The following is a 21,045-nucleotide window of genomic DNA, read 5'->3' as shown; positions in this document are numbered from 1 at the left end:
CCAACTCCCATGACTTCTCACACCCTGTGCCCTCCTCATGATACAGCTATCTCAGTTTATCATCAACATCCATTTGCTTCTGGCAAGGAAGGGTCTCGTATCTCCATTTTACAGAACAACAAATTGACACAAAGATGAAATTAAACTTTTTGGCTTCTGCCTCTCTTTTTCTGGTGGCATTATATCCCTTTCTTGTCGAAGGGCAAGGAATTCTTTTGCAGACTGATTTCTGCTCTCAGAGTCTGGAATCTCCACTGTTATCGCCAGTGCCATGATAACCACTTGGTTCCAATATGCCCTCTGCATCCGATGAGGACTTAGACCGGCTACTTCCGGGTAGGAAGGAGGTCAGCTGTGAGCAGTTCCTTCACATCTACTTCAAACTGCTCTTTCAACTCCATGGTCTCAAGCAGTTGCTGGCCAAACACTCTTCTTCCCAGTCCTTCAAGGATGGGCATTTTGGTCTATATATTTTTGCAGTCACATTCTGTGAAATTCTTCTAACACAGTGAGCTCAGAGCAGACTTTCCCAATTGGGCCTTTAGTCACACCCTTTCCCCCAAAATGACTAACTTCCCCAAGGCCCATTCCAGATGCCTGGCCACCCTGTGCCTCTCCACGTGGAAGACAGCTTGGCCTCTTCTGAACACTTCTATGTTCATTACCCAGGCTTTGATTGGAACTTACTGGAAGCTATCGTTTTTTAGCTGCCAGTATCTATATCCTCCTCCTAGGTTGAAGGAATTCACTGTGGGGCACAGAGCAGCTGGAGCAAGAGCATATGACACAGCATGGCCAAACCTGCATGAGTGAGAGATGACCCCACTAGGATGCAAGCTCCAGGAGGGCAGAGAATTCTGTCTTTTTGGTTCATGCCTGAATCCCCAGTTCCAGAACAGTGCCTGCCTCCTACTAAATTATTTATTCAGTGAATGAACTAATGATGCAGAGATGATGAGATTAGAACTGAGAGTGGCCAGCTGTGGTGGAGGCAGCCCAGCAATCACTCTGTGTCCATTGGTGGCATAAGGTTATTTCTGCTTCCTGACTCCCTGGGTTTACACCTATTTACTAAGCCTGGTCCTCTAGCTTTCCCAATAATTCCATTTTCTGCTTAAATTATCCAGAGTTGGTTTCTAAGGCATGCAACCAAGAAAGCTGACTGATATAAATGGGATAGGGTGGATTAACCATGTATGTATGTTTTATGGGCTAACTTAGACCATAAACTTCTGAAGGCTGTGGAAGGTACCATATCTCGTTGCATTTTTCATAACATCTAGAATGACGCCTTGCATGTAGTGAGTGCTCAAGGCGTGTTTACAATGGTGTTGAGGATGATCTCCTATTGCTTTAAAGGCCAGGCATCCAAGACACTGGTGCTCAGAGGCCTGTCCTCTGTATGTGTGCATGCATACACACTTACACACACACACACACACACACACATTCTCCTTTGTGAGGCACCATTTGCAAGAGGCCATTTGGGTAATGCGGTAGGACCACTGAAACCGGAAGAAATTCAAGGCCATGGGCCAGCTACACCACGGAAACCCCACACCCAGCCAAACGTTCTCATTGGCAAACCAAACCCAAAAGCTGTCACCAAATTCTGCTCCCTGGCAGTCCCAGCCCGACAATGCACTGAGAGACAAAAGAATAGAAACCCAAGTGAAGATCGCCCACGTGTCTTTTCGGGCAACAGCACATTGCACAGAGGGTCAGCACAGACACTGGTGGAGAGGAACATTCTCCTGGCAGAACTCCATCTCCAAATTAGGCACCACTTCAGAGGCTCTCAGCCTCATACCTTATGGGATTTATGTTTTTAAAGATCCAACATTTGTTCTTAATTATTCTTAATAAAAGTCTTTCTTAATGTAGCACCACTCATTCATGCACTCACTCATCTATTCATTCATTCAATTAAACCTTTGTCATCCAGGCTCCTGGCCTTTTCCCTGGCCCCATTTGACGATAAAACTCTGGAAAGTAGGTAAACCATTTCACCTGTGCAGAGTAAAGATGAAGAAACCCAATTAGACGGAGATTTCTCCCATGGCTGATTAATATGGAACTCGAACTAAGACTCAGACATTCTAACTCCTAATTCTGAGCAGTAGCCCCTGAATAAATGATTACTGAGAAATAGTGACTAGAAAAAGTACTCTTACCTGACATTTTGTGGTGTTTTGGGGCAAAGTTAGTGATAGTGTTTGTGACTCTCAAAATACTGTTTTGGAATTTTGTAGTGATTTTACAGGATGGCTTTGGGTTACCCGATTGTGTCACCAATCATCCCAAAATTCTCGAAAGAAATCCGTTTTATTCAGAGTTACACATTATGTCATTTAGCCAGATCCCCCCAGGTAGGGGTGTGAAGCTGGGGTGGACAGCATTGTCTCAGCATCATGGGAATGCAGGTAGGGTCCACGGCTCCAAATTGAGGCTCAGGGTCTGAAGAAAAGAAAGAGCTAGATAACTTGGGGTGGACAGAGGTTGGAACAACCACAGGAGAGCTTGTTGAATAGAAAAAGAGAAACTTGGATAAAAATTTTAAAAGGAAAGGGATGCCAAGTGGGAGGAGTTGCCAGAGGTTTCTGGGAATTTGAAGGAACCACCAGTTTGGAGGATGGTTTTCCCCATTTGAGTGATTATCAGAACCACCCGGGTTTTTTTTTTTAAACTACAGATTCCTAGGCCTCCCTCTTTAAAGATTCTATTCCGTGAGTCTGGGTTCAGGCCCAGGAATCTGTATTTTTAGCAGCACCCCAGGTGATTGTTATAATCTGGAAAGATTTGGGCAAACTCTGGGTTTGAAGATGCTGCCTCTCAAAGTGAAGACGTAGCTTGCGAAGTTGGCCTAAGAGAGGGACTCTGCGTCAAAAAGGCAGGAATGAAAACGGCAACATTTAAGAAAAGGTGAATTGGCAAAAAGTTGTAGTCCATATTTAATGATTTCCCATGACTTTCAGAAAAGAGCTGAGTCCGCAGACCCCCGCTGGCATCCAGGATGAGTGGAGTCCGTGTGCTCCTTGGGATGCATCACAACATGCACATTATCACCAAGGGGCTCCATTGCGCCATTCCATAAGAACTCGCTGTCACCCAAGCTCCCAGGCTGGAATTTCCTTGGACACCCTCCCTCTTTCATGAAAGCCTCAGCTTTAGGACTTCCTCTGATCAGATGACCTCATTTCCCTTCTCTGGGCCTCCTGAAGGCCTGGCTCTGGCACTCCATGGGGAGGCTAGAGGCCTGGACTGTCTGGGACAACAGAAGCTTAATCTCCACCCCCATTCTAATCACACCCCCAAGCAGCTGATCTTTCTGTGAGGGTGAGGACCTGGGGCCTGTGAACAGTTTGGGGCTGGAATCCCAGGAGGCCTTGAAAAATCCCGGGTTTGCTGCTGACTGGTGTGCCCAGGAAAGGACTGGCTGCTGTTGCAGGCAGCCACCCAGGATGGTCCCAGAAGTAAACAGTGAAATGGCTGAGATCCTCAATAGTGATAACAAAGCAGCTACTGTTGATTAGGCTCGCCCTGTGCCGTCCTTTTCATGAGCATTATTTCATTCATATCTCAGAATAATCCTCTGAGGTAGTTATTCTTATACCCATTTTACAGAGGAGGACAGAAACTTAATGTGGTTGAGTAACTTGCCCCTGTCTCACAGACAGCAAGTAAATACATTTTCTAGGATTGGAGTATAATGTCCATAAAGAAAGCTGTAGTGTGCTGCCTAATGGATTATCACAAATGTACACACATCTGTGCAACCATCACCTTAAGGCGAGAATATTACCAGCACCAGAGAAATCCCTTCCTGGTCTCTCCAATAATCACCTCTTCCCTGATGGTAATCATTTTTGTCACCAAAGATTAGATTGCTTGTTGTGAATTTTATAAAAATGGAATCGTACATGGGTCAGCCCTGGTGGCTTCATGGTTAAGTTCAGTGCACTCTGCTTCGGCGGCCCTGGTTCAGTTCCTGGGCGCAGATCTACACCCCTCTGTTAGTGGTCATGCTGTACTGGCGGCCCACATACTAAAAAACAGAGGAAGATTGGCATGGATGTTAGCTCAGGGTGAGTCTTCCTCAGCAACAACAAAAAAAGGAATTGTACGTTATGCTTTCTTTTATCTGGCTTTTTTTCCCCACTCAGTTTTTTTGTCTGTCAGACTGAGCTAGTGGTATTAAGGATACAAGTAGCTTTTTCATTTTTAGTGCTGTAAAAATTTCCACAGTATGGATATACCACAATTTATTTACACATTTATCTGCTGCTGGTCATTTGGGTAGATTTTAATTTGGTGCTTTTACAAATAATACTGCTTGGAATGTCTTTCAGTGTATACATTTTTGGGTGGTATACACCAAGGAATGAAATTGCTGGGTCATAGCGTACACATACACTCAGGTTTAATAGATACTGCTGAAGAGTTTTGCAAAGTGGCTATACCAATTCACACTCCCAGGAAATAGTTATGAGAGTCTGGGCAGATCCACATCCTCAGCAACACCTGATGTCGTTGGTCTTTTTTATTTTTGCCATTCTGGTGAATGTATTTTAGTTTGCATTTCCCTGATGACTAATGAAATTGAGCACTTTTTCAAATGTTGTTGGTCATTTGGATATCTCTTGGCCTGTTTGGGTCTTTTGTCCATCTTTCTATTGAATTGACTGTCTTTCTTCGTGATATATAGGAGTTCTTTATGTTTTCTGGATATGAGTCCTGTGTCGGTTATTTGGATTGCAAATATCTTCTTCTCTGTGGCTTCCCTTCTCTTAACGTTATTATTTTTTTTATGAACAGAAGGTACAAATTTTAATGTAGTTCAGTTTATCAATGTTTTCTTTTTGGATTCTGCTTTTTGTTTCTGTTATATAAAAATACTGTTGACTCATTTATTGGTAATTTTTATCTAACCACCTTGCTTGATTTACTTATTAATTCCGATAGTTTTTCTATACATTAGTTTTTATTTTCTACATATGCAATCATGTAGTGTGTAGATAATGTCAGTTTTGCTTCTTTCTTTTCAATTCTTAAAATTTTATTTCTTTGTCTTGCTTTATTGCAAAGGCTAAGACCTCCAGAACGATAATGAATAGAAGAGGAGACAGGGAAAATCCTTCTTTTAGTCTCAATACTGAAAGAAAGGTATCAATATTTGAACTTTAAGTATAATATTTACTAGAGGTAATTTTATAGATACTCCATCATAGTAAGGTATTCCCTTTCTATTCCTAGTTTCCTAAGAGAGTTCTTTTTTTCCTTTTATTATCACTAGGGATTTAATTTTATCAAATACTTTTTGTGAATTCATTGAGTTGATCGATGATTTTCTTCTTTATTCTGTTTCTGTGGTAGACTACATTGATTGATTTTTGACTCTTGAGACAATCTTGCATTCCTGGAATAAACGCCACCTTGGTTGCGATATATTATCTTTTTTATGTTGTGATGTACATCCTATTTATAGAGGCCTGGACTGTATCCTGTTTGATAATATTGTGTTTAGGATTCAGCATCCACGTTAAGGAGGAAGAAACGGCCTGTAATTTTTGTTCCCAGTCAGGTTTTGATATTAAGGTAACATAGTTCTCAAAAATGAGTCGAGAGGTCACTTGCTTTCTATTCTTTGCAAGGGTTTGTGTAGGACTGATGTTATTTCATCCTTAAATATTTGGAAGAATTTGCTGGTGAAGACTTCTGGTTCTGGAGTTATCTTTGCGGCAAGATTTATTCATTATGGATTTCATTTATTTTGATAGATATAAGACCATAAATTGGTTCAAAACAGCCTCTTACCTTATTTAATAGCTGTACGCTATACGATTATGTCTTCTTTTTCATTCCTGATGTTAATTATTTATACCAAATCCTTTTTTAAAGAAATCAGTCTGGTCAGGAGCTTATCAATTTTATTAGTCTTTTTAAAGGACAATTTTTGGCTCAGTTGGTTTGGTTTGTTGTATTATTGTTTCCTACTTTACTGATTCCTGCTGTTTATTATTTCCATCCTGGGATTATCTTAAGGTTTAATTTGCTATTCTTTTACTAAAATCTAAATATGGAAACTTCTTTCATTGCGTCTTTAGCCTTTCTTCTTTTCTAATGACACATTTAAGGCTATAAATTTCTCTTAAGCATGCTTTGGCTGCATCTCATAAGTTTTGATATGTTTTAATTTTATTACCTTTTCATTCAAATATTTTCTAATTTCCATCGTGATTTCTATGTTGACTCATGGGTTGTTTAGAAATGTGTTGCTTCATTTTACGTCACATAAATCCAGTCAAGGACTGAGCTCTTTAAAAATCATTCAGGCTTTCTGCAGGCTGATCTCTTCCTGAATCCACCCTTTTGGGGGGAATCTCAACTGAAAGCTGGAGGTATTTAAGCTCACCTTTCCTCCGTGCTGGACCCTGAATTCCCTTTTTGTCACCCCAGCCCCGTAAGACTCCTGGAAGCCCTGCTCAACTTCTCAATTTCTCATCTTGTCCATATCCATGTCTTGTCCATATCATTCTGTGTTCTTGGCAGGAAGGTAGTCTGTGGAGAGCCAGTCTTCCGTGACCACCAGGGAAAAAGCCCTGGAGGCAGGATTTACACACAGGTCTGTGCAGCCGGCACCCCAGAGCTGAAGCTGGCTCGTGGCAGGTGGAGCCCTTGGGGTGGGGACAAAATGTGGAGTTCAAAGGAACGTTAAGCCATCCTTGCCACCCAACTCTCTCCTTTGTCTTCTTCATTATTCTTGATCTAGTCCTTTGGATTAAGCATTGCCATTTATCTAACCTCAGTTTTAAAATGTGCTAAACACAAATTTTTTAATTTCTTAGTAAAATTAGTCTTTTGGGATCACTTACTTTCTGATGGTAGTTCACAGCACCTCTGCAACCCCTGCTACCTCTTTCTTAAGGTCTGAAACCAATATGTGGGGCAAACAAAAACAGAGTGAAACAGTCCTGTAATTCTCTCTCTCCCTCAGTAGACTTGGCTAGTCCCTGAGACGAATCCTCTGCAGGGTTCACAAGGAGCTGTCCTTGAGGTTCTCCCACAGTGGCTTCTTTTCCGTCAATGTGAATGCCATAACTGGCCACATCTCCCTTTTTCCTTTGGCTGCCAGGAAGTCAAGCATGTAGAGCTAAATTTACAGCTCAACTCTAGCAACTACATCAGTGCATAGGGACTCAGCACGACTTTTCCTTCTTAGCTGGACTTCTCCCTCTTATTTCTCTTTTCCCTAGTTCTGGATTTTCTTAATTTTTATATTTTTTTACCATTTTGTTGTCTTTCTCTGTGTGTCTTTATATGAAACTTGAGTTACTTCAATTCTGTCAATCTATATAACCACTTAGAGTTTTTATTTGTGTTTAAAAATTTCCAAGTATGGAGATATTTGAAAGACAACAAAATGGATCCTGGAGAAACAGAGATATGGGTAAATACTGCAATTTCTAGAATTTTTTGCAAAATTGGGTTTTCATGAATCTTTGCCATATGTATTCTGTTGTTTAAGATTTTTCAGAACTTAATATCTATTACTTTATGTGAAAGACTTTTCAAAATTAAAACTGAGAAACAGTGTTCTTTGATTAACCAGGAGCAAAGGTAGATGGACAAATCTGGCTGTACTGTCCTTTGAGCAGGAAAATATGAAGATCAATTTTACAAAGTCATGGACAAATTAAAGAAGTTAAGCGTCGAAAACAGAACTGTAGTAGACCAGTATGTAAAAGTAAGTGCGTTTCCTTTTTTTCAAAAAATACATTAATGTAACTAAAAGTACTAATTCATTACATTTTTTTGTTCTGTAATATTGTGGGTTTCTTTTGATGGTCATGACCATCTATAGAAAGGTCAGAAAAAGAAAAATTTCACTCTCTACTTTTCTTTTCTATCCATTATTATTGTTGTTGCACTTTTGATTATTACTAAAAAATAGGAGTAAGGGAGATGAAATATCTCCTCTGGGGGTCGGTCCACGAGGATGCTAGTGGGCACCTGGTAGATGGTGAAAAAGTATCTGTTAAGCTGAGTTCTGGCATCTTCGTGTCCTTTCCCTGCAACAGACGTCCTCATTTTGCTTTCTCAAGAATAAGCCAGTTCTTTGCAAACCTTTCCTCAGGGCCGATGCTTTTACGTTTCATCTGCCCTGGCCTTTGTTACTGAGTTCAGTCTCCTGCTCAAGTCCCCCACAAGGCCGGGCCAGCACGGGCTCTGTGCTAGCAGCTTTCTGTTTGTGATGTCCCAGCCAAGGAGCTCCAGTCAGCTGCCTGGGCCGCATTCTCAGCCCACCTCCTTCTTACTGTGTGGTCTTAAAGCAGGTCACTTCACCTCTCAGTATCTCTCTCTGTAAAACCCGGATAATACTACTTCCCAAATAAAGACAGGGTTTTCTTTAAGCCCTTTGAGCTCCTCAGGAGTGCACCACAGAAATGCCCATGCTGCACTGGGATGGGCGCTGCCGCCATGTGATCAGGTAATGTGAGATGCGGCTCATTCTGCTTTGTCTGGAATGAATGCGAGCCCTGCCACAAAGCACTGGGAACTCTCGATGACATTGAAACCCCGCGGTAAGCTTGGATTGCCTTACATTCTAATAAAGCACACCAGAAAGGAGCAGTAGTTTTGACTAACCCAGTCCTCAGTTAACACTCTCATTTGCTTTCTTCTGCTGAGTACAAGACATGTAAGTAAGCCATGACCCAGTTACAGGTGGAAGCAGCACAACCATCACTTCCAGCCCACTGAGTTGGGGGAAGGGCAGGCTTCTCTGCCACATGCAGAGGACTGCCGAGGAGGAGGCAGGCCCAGACTGGGCAGGGCTGGACCTATCGCTGTGCAGAGAGGGGAAAAATCAATGGCTACCATATACTGAGTTCCTACTAGGTGCAAGAACTATACTAGGTATGTCTTTCTGTTCTACATCCTCAAGACAACTGTATTAAATTCTATTAATATTCTAAAAACAAAAACAAACAAAAAACACCACTAAACTTTATACATTTTTCACCATAATGAAAGCCTACCCCGTTGGATCCACAAGCCTAAGCCCGAAATTTTGGCCTGGGGCCTCCCCACTGATCCGAGGCTTTAAGACCACACAGCTTGGGTCTGCAAACGGCAAAGGGGAGGTCTCCTTTTCTCCTTCTGATCCAGAGCTGGCCCTGCAGCTACATGCAGACTCCTTCCTTAGGAGGCCCTGGCCAGGTCTCACTTAACTTGACAAACTTTTACCCAGAACCCTCTGGTCCTAGTTTGACTAATGAAATCAAAATCCCAGTGGGTTCATTCCTCTGGCTGCTGTATCATGGCCAGTCAATGGTAAGGTCTTGGTTGTGTTTTCCTTTGAGTGGGTTAGGAGCTGTGGGTGGGGTGGGGAAGGGGTCTTAGGGAACTCTGGAATCAGAGAAGATGAAGGCAAGTGTCTTTTTGACCTGGGGTCCTCCAGGCACCTTAAGCCACGTATGTGTCGTGTGCATGGAGAGAAGAGGCTGCGGAATAGATTGCTGAAGGATTTCCCTTGATAAGAGAAGGTGTGTGTGTGGGGGGGGGGTGGTCTGTGGAACTGGCTGCTTGGGCCACAGCCTCCAGTGGCCCCCTAGAGGCAGGGGCTTCTGGAGACCCCAGGTGAGAAGACTTCTCTGCTCCTTGGCGAGGCATCTATTGTGTTGATTGCTGGGAAACATGCTTTGTTGAACTGACACTTTATTGCTGTGCGTGCGTGCGTGCTTGTGTGTGTACGTGTGCGTGATGTGTTGTTAGGGAAACCATGGAGAGAAGAGAAGCAAAGGCTTTGGATGGGGCTGCACCCCCTCGGAGTCTGGTGCTGAGTGCTGATTTCTGGGCCCTCCCGAAGAGGTTGCCTGTCATCCAGGGGACTGTTGTTCCCAGAGAGCCCTGGGCTGACTTGCTCCTGTGGGAGCTGGTGTTTAGGGAAGGGTGAAAGCAGCTGGTTTATGGTTTATCAAACAAGGTGAGCTGCAGAATCCATCACATCCCAAACATTTCTTGTCAAGCACCCTTTCATCTAGATTTCGAATGCATCTGTTTCAAAAGCAATTCGTTTAAACAGCTTATCCCCCTTACTCCTAACCCATGGGAAGCTGTAACTCACAGGCAGCAAAGAGGACTCTGAGATTTCTTCACCAAGGCTGCTGTGAGGCGGACACTGGGTGATACCGCGCGCCACCCAGGATGTGGTAGACCAGAAGTCAGGAGAGGGGCCGGTGCCCTGCAAGGAACCCCAGTGGGCAGGTATGCAGCTCTGCAATCCACTGACCTGGGTCTCAAGGCGGATAATTTTGCAACTTCCTATTCCTAACTGAGCAGCATTGTTTGTTACTTGGGACAAGTCATTAAAGTGCAGGGACAAGGACTGTGTCCTGTATTATCTTAACATCTCTTAGAATGCTGCGGGGCCTCCCTCAGTCAATGCTTCTTGAATGAGTGCTTGAATGAATGAATGAGCTCATTGTGTTGACCATAGCAAATTCAGTAGTTTCCTGCCAACTCCACAACTTCCAAAAGGAGCCCCTTGGAGGTTCCTTGCAAAGAACTTGGTACTAGGGACATGCTTATAATGTCTCCCGCTATCATCCTAAGTCTTGTCTTCCATTATCCAGACTCTAGGAGTTCTGTGAAAGAGGGAAAAAAACCCAAAAAAACTCAGGGAAAAAAAACCCCTTGTAGGAAGATTCTGCTGCCGCTAGACATTAGGAAAACCACTGGTCTAATTAATTTGCTATGGCGACTTTTCCATCCATAGGACTGGCGCTGCCTGTGTAGTTCAGTCTGTGAAGGCTCCCTTTCAAGTAGACCAGCTGCTCAGCATTCCGGGCGTACAATGTGGAGGGCAGATGTGGCATCCTCTTGATACACACTTGTTGGTGGGGAGCAAAATCCAAAGGCAAACCCCCCCCCCCCCCAAAAACCCTAACTAACGTCTTCTTTTTTTTAACTTTCCAGATCTGAGTACCCATCTGGAGACTTCATTAGGATCGTAAGACATCTGGGGACCAGCAATGGAAGAAACTCGCTTATGTTGAGTGCCTATTATATGCTTGCATTGTGCTAAACTCTTTCCCATATGTCATCTCATATAATCCGCCACGAAAACCCTGCCAGAGTGGAATTATTATTTCCATTTTACAAATGAGAAAACAGAAACTCAGAGAGGCAGAGTTACTTGCCCAAGGTCACATAGATGGGAAGTGGTGGTTCCTGAATTTTAATCAAGATGGTGGCATCACAAGGGGTGGTTTGGAAAGCTTTCCATGCAGCCATCGTCTCCAGCAGCCCCCTGCCCTCCAACCCCCTCCCCTCCAAATAAATACACAATCTAAGTCAGGGGACAAAATGAAGCTTCAGTATATGTTCCCTTACCACCTCGGTTTCAATGAGATTGCTGTCTACACAGACATCCTGCAGTCCACACTAAACCAAAATTTGTCTGGCTCCAAAGACCATGTTCTTCCCAACACAATCAGGATGCTTGCTCTCTTAGCCTCCTACCAAGAAGACCTTTGTTTTCTTAAAAACTTTACCCAGAAGAGCCAATCAGTCAGTGTAGGATTCCCCTAATGGAGCCTGGCACCATAGGTTCCAAAATGTCACCAGCCTGCCCGAAGTCACCAGCCCATTAAATGCCCTGCACTTCCCAGGGTACACTGATGCATTGCATCCTGGTGGGTAGGCATCATTGGCGTGAAGAAGCATGGGGCTAACGATGTGGATTAGAGTTTCAGTTTACTTTGAAACATCCATTGGCCAAGGTCCAGTTCATTTTGGGTTCCAACTAATTTTTTTCAGCCTCTAAATGTAGAGACCAGGAGCGTTTAGCATGGCTGTCCGGACACAGGCTATTCCCCGAGTGCTACTGTACCCTCCACCCTGGAAGTGAGAAACAGACTGAAGGTTGAGGTCAGCCAGGGTCTCATATTCCAGACGGGAATTAGTTTTCAGAGACTAAATGTTCACCAGTGAACATCTTGTCATGGGCCAGCTGGAAAAGATAAAAACAAGCTAAGATTCCAGGAATCCAGAATTGTAAATAGGTATAAGCACCTTCTATCTCTTCCCTCCTTCCCTCAGAAGGTTATACCTAATACTACTAATAATTTACATTCACAGATCTCCTTATAATTGCAAAGCATTTCACACACAGGACTCTGGAGAAGAATTGGAGACCTCAGAATGTTAAGGACTTTACCCAAAGTCACGGGGCTGGTAAGTCATAGCAATGACAGGCTCAGATCTGCAGATTTTGTGCCTCTCTCCATCAGATCCGAAGTCATTTATTTCAGTGCCTGTGTTCTCCCTAAAAGGGCAAAGGGCGAGTGTGACTTTTGACGAGCCTAGGTGGTTTCACTGTCCTGGCAGGTTGCCTTAGCCTGATAAGACCTGGGGCTTCAGAGTTTAGCTCAACACTTTTTCGCAGCTACACGGCCATCCCATGCAGGCACCACCCCTGGTCCCAGGAGTGGACACAGCCTCTAGGGTAGAGGTGTCTTCTTCTGGTGAGCCACATGCCAGGTCATCTGAAGCTGCTTGGTTGGCCACCATGAGATGGAGCTGACGGAGGCAGAGAAGAGAGAGATAGTGTCCGGGCTGAGCGATGATCTCTGTCAGTTTCCGACTGACCAACATCCTCTGGCATCCATCAGGCCAACAGGAGGCTGAGAAGGTGGAAGTCCCGGAGGTGGCATTCCCAGCCAGTAGGAAGCTCCCAGGAGCTGAGTAGGCTGTGTGCTGGATGGGGCAGGGTTCTTCACCCTTTCCCACACTTTGGTCCTGCCCAGGTCAGCTCGGGGACTGCTGTGAGGCACGGGGGCAGTCAGCCAACTCAGGGCGACTGCAGGCAGCTACCCCCCCCACCATGGACAGAAGCTACCTGGCACCCCAAGGATGTGGGCCCCAATTCCTGCACTTCGTGCTGATGGGCAGATGCCCCTGGAGGGCGGCAGCCCCTCGGGGCCTCTCCCCTGCCTACCCTTTATCCCGGGAGCTCTGCTCAGTAGACAAGCACCCCTTCCTCCTTCAGCCAATGAGCTGCTCTTCTGATTTCAAAATCCTTGACTTCCATTGCCCGACATAGAGTGGGTTCAAATATTAAGTGAATAAATGGACAAATACCTCATGTCACACCCATAAAGTTCTGTGGGGTGGGCATTCTTATCCTTACTTTTCTGGGGATGAGCGATGTGCTCCTGGTCTTGGGGCCTGCAAGTTGCAGAGCTGGGACCCAAAAGAAGGCTTCTGCTTTCTGCACCCTGAGGGGGCCCCTCATCGACCCAGGCATCAGTTCAAGGCATTGTTGGGGTCCGCAAGGACCCAAAGGCGCCCCTGTGTGCACTGCCCCTGAGGAGCCCTTTGCCTCAAGTCAAGATACGCAGCAGATTCTGAGAGGCTGGGAAACAGCCCAGGAATGGTGGGAGTTCCAGGGAATGCTCCCAGTGTCTTCCCTGTGGGTAAACGCGGCCTCTCCTGGTCTGGGCTGCGACACAATGTCACCTGCTGAAGGGGCGACTTGTTGGAGCAGTGGATTGCAGCCCTGGCTGCATGCCGGAGGAAGCCCACTGAGGGGGCCTGGGAAATGCCCCTGGGCCTTTGCTCAGAGCTGCTCCAGGGGTCATAGCCCGGCTCTCAGGAAGTGCCCTGCTCTTTAGAGGGAGGTTTCACTTCCGGCCAGCAGCCCTTCTCAGTGCTGGCTTCCTTTCCCTGCTCCTTGCCAGGCCTTCCCCCAGGTCGTCTCAGAGCCCTCTCAGCCCTGACCATACCTCCTCCTTCACAGCCCCAGGCCCCCCAGCCTTCCAATCCTTCCAGAAACCCCGTCTGTCTGCATCGGGGTCTCCTACACTCTTGGACGTGGGATTGGTAAAATGTGCTCCTTCCTGACGTGGTTTCCTCTTTCATTTGCAGTTGAAAACCGTGACCACGAAAGCCTTCCACAACCCGCTGTAATCGGCACTTGCATAATGGGGCTGGGGACAGCGTTTGGGGGAAACGGGGTGGGGGGGCGGCTGTGTTTTTCCAAGACTTGTGAGATTCATTTTGGTGAAGCAAGAAAGTCTGACCGAGTCCTCTCAGACTTGGAGAGAGGAAGGCGTTTCCCGGGAGGGGGGCCAACTCATAAACCTGCCCTTTCTCCTTCGCCTTGTGCTGCTCACGGCCCTTTCCTCTCTGCCTAAGGGGGAGTTTTGACATCTGTAGATTCCTCTTTCTTTGCTTTGCGAGATGGCCTGTATTTATCCAACTTAGCAATAAGGTTAAACACACAGACCCTGGAGTCGGATCCCGGTGGCATCACTTACTGGCTTTGTGACCTTGGGCACGTTTTCGAACCTGACTCGACTTCCCCATTGTAAAATGTGGGACAAGCATAGTACTTACCTCGTAGGGTTGTTATAAGGGTTAGATGAGCTCATACACAGAAAGCCTTTAAAACAGTGCCCAGCGCCATACTTGCTATTGCTACTGTCTGCTACGCTTCTCTTTCTGGGTCTCCACTTTGCACAATTATTTGTCAACATCTGAGATTGTCAAATTCTCAGTGGCCAGTCAGGCTGATTCCCCTGCGTTGTGTGTGTACTGGGCCTGTCTCCCTTTCTGGAACTGAGCAACACCTCCCCAGTCTGTCCACCACAGAGGTCAATGTAGTACCTTAGCTGCTCCTGGTAGAGAGGCCTTAGGCAGAGACAGAGAACCGAGACCCTCGCAGCCACGTGCGTTTGCGATTGCTCGCAGGAGTGGGTGCCGTCACTTGTCGTTTAGTGCAGGCCCAGATTATGGCTCCCTTCAGCCATCCTGTCGTCTCCTGCCTGGGTGAAAGGTCAGTGTGCTGAGCACCCTCGAGCAGGAAGTGACTTGGTTTCCCATGGGAGACCCAGAGCTCGCCGGCTTCCCCAGCCTCCTAGCCACCGGGTGCCAGCACTGCTGCCGAATCAATCCAGGGAGCTCACTGCCCAGCAAAGCACAACAAACCCTGCAGGCCTGGGTGGCCTGTCCCTTTTGAAAATAACCAAACCTGCATGCGTGTTTGGCCAGGTGATTCAAATGACGTTAGGTAGCCAAAGCAACTGAAATGTGTCAAAAGTGACTCAGTCAACACAGCCGGCTGGTGTTAAGCTATAAAACATGGGGCCAGGTTATGTGCCAGGAGCATTTCATTTCATTCAAGCAGAGTAGGTGGGAAGGACCTCCGGCACATGCCCCCCGGGGCGCCCTGGCGGCAGGCAGTGGCGGCAGCCGGCCTCTCGCGGGTCCCAGCTGTGCCAGAGCTGACCTTCTTCCACGAAGTGGCCGCCCCTCTTCTGGGCACTCCGGCTCTGCACTGTGACTCACTCTGCACTGTCTGGCACACTGCTTCTCCAGTAGCGCGAGGGGACAAGAGAGAGGCTTGAGGAGACACGGATGCCGCAGACACAGTGTGCCATCTCTCAGGACCTGTGTGCCTGGGACACACATGCTGGCCCTGAGGCCACGTGGTGCCCCACTCCTAGACCTAACAGCGCTCTCTTGAGTAATGCTTCACGCTGTCAGTCCATTTGCCCTCTGGACTCTGGGAATTGTGTGAGGAGCATGAGTGGTCAACAAGGCTCCTGGCCTGCAGGGGACCTCCTCATTAAGAAGGCCATTTTGATGATGCTGTTAATGCTAGCTGTAATGATATGAAAAGCAACAGTAATGGTAGCCACCACTGCAGAGGTCCTGCGGAGTACCAGCTGTCGTGCTGTCCTGTTCTAACAGCACAATCGTCTCTTCTCAGCATCCCCGTGATGCAAGGCCTGCCGTTTATCTCCACTTCGCAGTTGAGGTAACTGAGGCTCAGCTAAGCTAAGCGCCTTGTCAGAGGTACAAAGTAAGTAAGTAGCTGAGCTGTGATTCAACCCCAGGCCTGTCCGATGCCAGAGAGCATCCTTTCTCCACTACGACAGAAGGCCTCCTCTCCTCTCATGGTGCTCAAGGTTCTGGGGAGAACCAGACAGATTTCTGGGAGAGTCACAAGAAGGTGACTGTTCTAGTTCCGTAATGGGAGAATCAGCTCCGTCACGGCGACAGGCGTCATGACTCAGATGTCAGAACTAAGGGTTTCCTACAACTTTGACATGAGGGTGCTTCTCCGCTCCTGCTTGCTGCCCTCCTTGGAGAAGAACAATCTTTTCTCCCCCATAGCCACTATTTTTCAAACATCACTTTTAATTTGGGGCACCCTCTCTCTGGGAGATTGCAAAAATTAAATCGTTTTTAAGCAACCAAACAACACTTCTGGGGTTTGTAATAGACTTGTGAAATTTGCGGAACTTGGCGGTTGAGGTTCTCTCAGTCCTGCTTCCCGGGGCCCTGAGGAGCTTTAGGCTGGCTCTTCCTTCTCTCTGGTTTAGAGCTTGTCTTGCCAACTGGGGCCCAGCCATTGCATCTTGAGCTAAGGAGGCTAGGACTTTATAAACAATCAATCAGGAGCTCCGGGAGGCAGCCCCCAATCTGGGCTTCTGGCCCTGCCCCTCCGTCATTGCAGGAAAGTCACACAGGCCTTAGGTGGGTGGGTGGTCCTTGTTTGAGGCCAGCCTTGTTCATTTCCACAGGGCTAGGCTGCTGAGGAGGGCACAAACGGTAGCCAACTTCCCCTTGTAATGGTTCGCTCTCTGACCTTCCATCTAGTGACTCCAGGGCCCCCTGGAGGGTAGGACCTCACTCCAACTTATGGCGCTCTATTTCCTCTCCTCTGTGAAGTCCCCTCCACTCATGGAAAACAGCAGCAAGACGATTTCCTTGCATCAGCTGTCCCTGGGCTTGTCTTGTCATGGTCTAAGCTGAGCACGAAGGGTGGTTGTGTTTCTGGCTCCTCCAAACTCTTAGCTGGACACTCAGCTTCACAAGCCAGGACTCAGATGGCGTCAAGGCCAGAAGGATGAGCAGAACTGTCTAGTTCACCCTGCCCCGCTTACCTCTTCATAGTAAAGAACCTGGAATCTGGGTCAGAAGGTTGGATGCTAACCCTGTCTCTATCCTGCACCAGCCGTAGGTATGTTCTGTACCTTTTCCTCACCTGTGTAGCAAAGCATGTAATAGTATCTACCTCATAGAACTGAAGACACGTGAAGTGCTAAGAACCATGCCTAGCAGACAGTACATGTACATTATAGCAATCACATTATTATAGACGAGAAACTGTGTCATACTCAGGGAGACTAACAGACCCCAAGAATCCCACAGACCGTCACAGAATAATAGCCCCGGAAGATATCCACATCCTGATTCCAGATCCTGGGAAGGTGTTAAATTACATGGTGAAGGGGAATGAAGATTGCAGAAGGAATTAAGGCTGCTAATCAGCTGACGTTAAGATAGGGAGGTCATCCTGGAGTTTCCAAGTGGATTCAGTGTAATCACACGGGTCCTTAAATGTGGAAGGAGGCAGAAGGAGGAGAGTCAGAGAAGATGTGACTCCAGAAGAAAGGCACCGAGAGAGCAACCTTGGTGGAGTAAGGAGACCATGAGCCAAGGACCGTAGGTGACCTCTAAAAGCTGAAAGAGCAAGGACACGCATTCTCCCTAGAGCTTTCAGAAGGAACCCAGCCCTGCCGCCCCTCAATTTTAGCCCAGGAAGACCTGTATCAGACTTCTATCCTACAGAACTGTCAGATGATAAATGTGTGTTGTTTAAGCTGCCAAGTTTGTGATAATTTGTTACAGCAGCATAAGGGGACTAATACACAGAGTTCTCCTTTTTATGTCCCCTGTGCTGCCTCTGTGACTGACCTCAGATGCTTAGAACCCCCCTACAGTCCCGTACAATGCCGTTCTGAGGAGTACACATTTCTTGAGCAACCCTTCCAAGAATATGTGATGTTACCAGCTCTCTGATATCTCTGGAGCTGTTTACTACAAGTCCAGGATTTTCCTCCATCAGCGGATTCTTTAGGTTCTCTTAGGAATGGGAGGCAGCTAGCATTTGTGACAATAGAAGTATTGTGTAATACTTGGGCTGCTTCTGTGGCTTACACAGCTCCCAACCGGGTCAGGGGTCTTACCAGAAGATTGGACTAACAACGCTGAAGGCTGGGCTTCCATTTCCCAAATGACTCCATCTCTTTAAGAAAACTGTCAATAACAATAAAAACATTGGAGCAAAACAGATTCTTGGATGAATCCACTGCCCTCCCATATCACCCGCTGGTAACATCAGAGGCCCATGTTCTAGAAAGACTTCCCTCCCCATAGAGGACGCTGAAGTCTCCCACTAGGTGCTGGGCCATGAGGCCAAGTTTGTTGCCTCCCTCTGGGGGCTGACCGTCTTCAGAGGCTCTGAGCGCCTGGGGAGCCCGCGCAGCCCTCCTTGGGCCTCCTTCCTTTACCAAACAAGGTTAGGACTTACAACTTCTTTCACGGAAACATCTGGCTCATTTCCCTCAAGTCTTTCTTCTTCTTCTTTTTTTTTAATCTTTCATCTAAAGTCATTTCACTTCAGTTCAACTCTGCATCTTTTTTCCCTCTGCATTCTTCTGGCCTTTGGAGACAGCGAAGCAGAAGAGTAAGAACTCATCACCCACAGCTAACGACTTGGGTTAGAAGTGAAAGCGCTGGCAGGGATCTGACTTCTTTATTTCTCTTTGGCCACAGAGCCACAAGGCTGGGTCCCCAGCGGGCCGCCCGAGGACATCTTGTTGCACCATCTGCTTGTCCCCACCACCTCTACCTACCGCGGGGCTCTGGTTGTTGTTGTTGCTGATTTTTTTAAAAAAAATTTGTTGGTTTTATAAATTCGCTAGCTCTGTACTTTTTAGACTCAGCTTGCTAGCAGAAAAGCAAAGCCAGGGCAAGGAGAACAAACAGAGAGGGCTGGCAGAAGACTGGGCCTCACGTAGCAAGGCCACTGAGCGCGGGCGGGGAGGGGTGCCGGCCAAGCGCCTCAAGACGCATCTGCAAACTTCTCATGGCCTTAGGGTTTAAAATACCCACACTTCCTGCTCCTCGGAGAGGGTATGCACAGAATGCAAGTGACTCACCAGTGGTGGTTTTCAAATGTGTCTGTCATAAGGAGGTTTCATCAAACGCTCATCCTGTCTCAGATGTTATTTTTTCCACTCTCAGCTATGCAGTGCTGTAAAAGCGGAATGCTTAAAACCAGTGTTTGTTTTGAGGGCAGAAAGTGAAGGACGAATTAATTGAGCTGCAGCAAGTAAAAACCCAACTCTTAAGAAAAAAAACAATGTGTAAACAGTGTGGAGATTGAGTTTCAAAGCCCTTGTTTTCAAAAAGTTTAATTATATTTCAACTAAGGCCAAACTGTCAAAACACGAGAGGGTGATCTGCCTGCTTTGAAAATGCATTAGCCTCCTTATGTAAAAGCCCATAATGGATATCAGAGACGAAACCGGAGCTGAGCGCGGAAAGAGGACGGCCTCTCAGAACGGCTCCTGTGGGCGCTTCCCTATCGACCATGTGCGACTCTTCAGATGTCGGTTCGTGAAGTGGGAAATTGGAGAGGAGAACAAAGGGAAGGCACTGAACGAGAGGGGTTAATTAAGACATCGGCCTGGATACGGAACGTGTGGGCCCAGCGCGTGGTTCATCGTCATTTACATAAGAGGAGACCTGGTGGACAGCCTCCCAATCTGAACAGCAGCGTCATAAGTGACAGTAGGCGGCACCTTCTTCCTCCCAAAAAGCTTGTCTGCCACCTGTGCTGCCCTCGGGGCTGAGGGTCCCTGTCTAGGCTGGTTTCTAGGTCACCTCTCTTCTCCCAGACCCGCCACCTCCTCCAGAAAAGGATCCTGGGTGGTTTGCCCTCCTATCTCAGCTCCCATTCCTGCCTCTCCTTTGGTGATCTTCTGGAACTTTCTAGTTCCCAGTGCAGAGATTCTTAATCTTACTCTTTTGATGTCTGAGAGTTCTTTATCTTCCTAAACCATTCTCAGATCAAACTAAACTTGAGCTAAGTGAAAGTTAATGGTGCAAGCCATATACCACACATTTGGTAGGGAGAGGTACGCATCAAAGCAGACCAGGACAGGACGGGCAGACCAGGAATTACTGCTCTAAGATTTGGGTTCCCAAAGGTGGCCACCATCCTTCCTCCTCCTCCTTCTGTCAAGCCACTGGCCTCTGGGCAGGCCAGGTTCATCTGGCAGGCCCTTGGCCTCCACCTATCTCTGTCGTTTTCCCCTTGGATGCTGATGTTTTGAAGCAAGCCCAGGTACCTGCAATGTGGATGCCCTTAGGACTTAAAATCCTCTTTCCTCTTTCTTCTTCTATCTTGTGTCACTAGACAACCGTCATTCTCTTTCTTCCTTCTTCCTGGTTTTGCTGCTCTCCCCCAGATGTGGTACATTCCACGTAACCCACTGTGGGGGAGGGTGGACTTGTTGGTTTATGGTCTGGGACTCTGTTGACCTCAGAAAAGAGTTGCCAGATAAAATACAGGATGCCCGCTTAATGTGAATTTCAGATCAACAACAAATCATTTTTAGCGCAAATATGTCCTAAATGTTACGCTAAAAAAAAAGTATGTCCCATGCAATATTTAGGACATAGTTACACTAAAAAATTGTGTGTTGTTGATCTCAAATTCACGTTTAACTGGGCATCCTGTATTTTCATTTGCTAAATCTGGCAGCCCTTCTGGAGCCCCTTGTGTTCTAAATGAATGTGGGCTCCACAAGCCATGTGAGGGAGTGGGTTCTAATCCGGATCAGAGCCTGGTGGGGCTGTGTGCTCCCTGCAAGGCCCCAGTGAGTGCAACCCACTTGTCGAGTCCTCCCTTGTCCTGTTCTGCGTGCGGGGGTGCTGTGTCCACACCTCTGTCGGTCACAGCACTGGAGTTATTAGTCATGGTTCTGGTCCTAAGAGCCTTGTCTGGCTGAGGCCGTGTTTGATCATCTGTGGGCTTGGCATCCAGCAGGTGCTCAGTACGTGCAGGCAGAACTGGTGGCATGGGAAGGAGAAGGTGATACGAGGCTCCACAGGCCATGCCTGGACAGTGGAGCCAGAACTTTGACGACACCCAAATGAGTGTGGAGCCAGTGGAAGCCACCA

The 21,045-nt window shown here is 46.9% G+C and overlaps 1 long non-coding RNA gene across 1 annotated transcript; it reads right to left on the bottom strand.

The window, feature by feature from the left end:
- Positions 1–2,354: 2,354 nt before the first annotated feature.
- Positions 2,355–18,860, bottom strand: LOC124235917 (uncharacterized). The gene is made up of 3 exons (XR_006887602.1): positions 18,386–18,860; positions 18,042–18,111; positions 2,355–2,457 (listed from the first exon to the last, which is right to left on the bottom strand). It is a non-coding gene; the product is annotated as an uncharacterized LOC124235917 (long non-coding RNA).
- Positions 18,861–21,045: the final 2,185 nt, after the last annotated feature.

This window comes from Equus quagga, chromosome 2 (assembly GCF_021613505.1).
Source record: "Equus quagga isolate Etosha38 chromosome 2, UCLA_HA_Equagga_1.0, whole genome shotgun sequence".
NCBI lineage: Eukaryota > Metazoa > Chordata > Mammalia > Perissodactyla > Equidae > Equus > Equus quagga.
The sequence above is the reverse complement of the archived record's forward strand: the minus strand, read 5'-3'. Positions and strand labels throughout refer to the sequence as shown.